We start from the raw sequence: 2690 nt of genomic DNA, 5'->3' as shown, positions 1-2690 counted from the left end.
TATAATCTTCTGCATATGAATAAGCCTACTTAACTTTGTCAATAATATTTTTATCATCAAATATTTTATCATCAAACATATGTCAAATATGTTATCATCACCTGCAAATGTGATTTCTTAACTTTCATTGGTTTACTTGGTCAGGATTTTTTTTTTAAAGATGAAATGAAGAAATCTGATAACATGGTATTAGAGTTCTATTCATCATGTTACATTATTTTGTTGGGGGATCCATTTCAAGAACTTGAAACTACATTTTACTATACCAGTAATCAAAAAATTAATAACTTATCTTTATCAATATGTTTCTCTGTAAGAAGCATCTTCATGAGCAGCTAAGCTGAGATACACAGTTCTTTACCTGCTAACTCCTTTGAAGTGAATGACATATTGAACAGTGTTCAGAAACTTATTCTGACAAGTAAACCAGCTGACTAAAGACCTTAGTTTCCTGAGTGTAACATGAAAAGGCAGAGACTATATAAACTTGAACCAAAAAAAAGAAAAAAACCCAAACCTCTACAAAAGATGAAAAAAAGACCAAGAAATGACCTTTTTGTAATTAAAAAAAATTTTTTTAAAGGGAAACAACTGACATTTGTGGTTTCTTTAAGGAGAGGTAACAGATGAAGTGTATGAAGGAGCAGGAAATTACCAGAAAACCACTTATTTTATATACTTGTGCAAATTAGCATCTGTAGCAAGTCATGTACCATGCAACTTTATTACAATATACATAAGCAATTTTAATCATAAACTCATTTGCATTTCAAAATGGACTCCCACATACATAGCCTTTCTCCTTATAAAAGACACTATGATTATATGAATTACTATGAAAAATGTTGCCAACCATCATGAAATATAGAACTGTTTAAAATATATCTATAACAAGATTAATTATGTATTGTAATATTTGACCCCTGTCTTATTAAGAACTAACACATCAGTTGAAGCCTAAGCTTGTAATAACACATTACGCTGAAAAAGAACAAAAACAGTAGACTAGGGAAATAGAGATCTATGAAAGGAAATCAGCAACATTTCTGGGAATTATTTCCAAAACTATTATGAATGTTGTAAAGTAACTGAATCTCCAAATATCTAGAGGGAAATTTCATATATTATATATATATATATATATATATATATATATATATATATATATATATATATATATATATATATATACACACACACACACACACACATATGTGTATGTGTATATATACGTATGCACACATACATGTATGCATGTGTATGTACACGTACACACATATATGCATGCATATGTCTATATACACAAAACAATACATGTGTGCATGAATGCACATGTCTATATGCATACATATACGGTTGCATGTATGTGTGTGCATAGTTATACATGCATGTGAATGTGTTTGTGCAAGTCTATGTATAGACACATACCCACATATACATATACATGCATGGATGCATGCATGAATGCACATACATATATGGCCACACTATAAGACTGTTGTATTTTTTTTTAATATTTAATTCCTATTACTTTTTTCCCACTTGACAAAAGTTATTTATTTCTAACACTGTTTTGGAAATTTTATTTTAGTTTGGACTCGGTTTTAGAGGTGGAGGCTCTCAGAGAAGACAGTATATGTCACTTAGCAAATTGTTTCTCTTGTTTTTCTTTAGCCTCCTTCATTGTCTTGGCCAAAAGCTTGGCATATTCTGCTGCTTCTTCCTTGTTCTTCTGGGTATGCTGCTTCTTCAAAGCAATTAGTCTGTTTGTGTAGCAAAACATGGGGAATCAGCAGGCACTGAATTTTAGGAGCCTTGGTCCTGGTTTTCTCACCTTCCTTGTTGAAGGGCTTTCTCACAACATATTGCCAGACATCATCTTCTTTGGACAAGTTGAAAAGCTTGTGGATTCTGCTAGCTCTTTTGGGCCCCAGGAGACAAGGCACAGTCATATCTGTCAGTCCTGGTATATCTTTCTCACCTTTTTTTCACAATAACCAAATTGAGGACACTCAGATTGGTATCTACAATACAGCCGCTAACAGATTTATGTTTTCTTTCTCTAGTTCTTCAAGAGCGATAGCAAGAATGGCCCTTACTGAGCAGTAGGCAGACACATCCATGAGTCAAAACACCCTGCTTCATGGGGAAGCCTCGTTTGTCTTTCCCACCACTGATATGGAACACATAACCCTTCCATTCTTCATCCAGAGCATCAGCAGAAATTTCAGTGGCCATCTGTTTCTCATAAAAGGTACATACTTTCTCTCATCATCAACTTTGATGAGTTTCTGACAACCAGTGGCTGGGAAAGAGATGTTGAGCTTCATCTTTGCATAGCTGCCTGCTCCAGATCTGCCATGGGAAAGACTATTCCTATTACTTTTACTGAGGACTATTCATACAGAGAGAATAATGTATCATTCTATGACATGGACAGTAGCTGACTGCAATTTGGGCGGTAACCCAGTATAATGGAAAAGCAGAGGCAAGGCTAGAAAGATCAAGCTGGTGTCAGGAATCTGATCAAGGCCCTGAGTTAGAAGCAGGTAAACTATCCAATAGCATGGTGTACAGGGAAATGTCATGTTAAATAGTAAGTCAATGAATAGAGCAATGGACCTGGTGTCCAGAAGACCTGAATTCAAATCCAACCTTAGACACTGATTATCCTTGGAAAAATTCTAAAC

General features: G+C 34.5%; 1 pseudogene; it reads right to left on the bottom strand.

Moving 5' to 3' along the window:
- Positions 1–1582: 1582 nt before the first annotated feature.
- Positions 1583–2366, bottom strand: LOC122729804 (annotated as a pseudogene).
- Between the last annotated feature and the right edge of the window lie 324 nt (positions 2367–2690).

Source organism: Dromiciops gliroides, chromosome 5, assembly GCF_019393635.1.
Source record: "Dromiciops gliroides isolate mDroGli1 chromosome 5, mDroGli1.pri, whole genome shotgun sequence".
NCBI classification, from domain to species: Eukaryota; Metazoa; Chordata; class Mammalia; order Microbiotheria; family Microbiotheriidae; genus Dromiciops; species Dromiciops gliroides.
The sequence above is the reverse complement of the archived record's forward strand: the minus strand, read 5'-3'. Positions and strand labels throughout refer to the sequence as shown.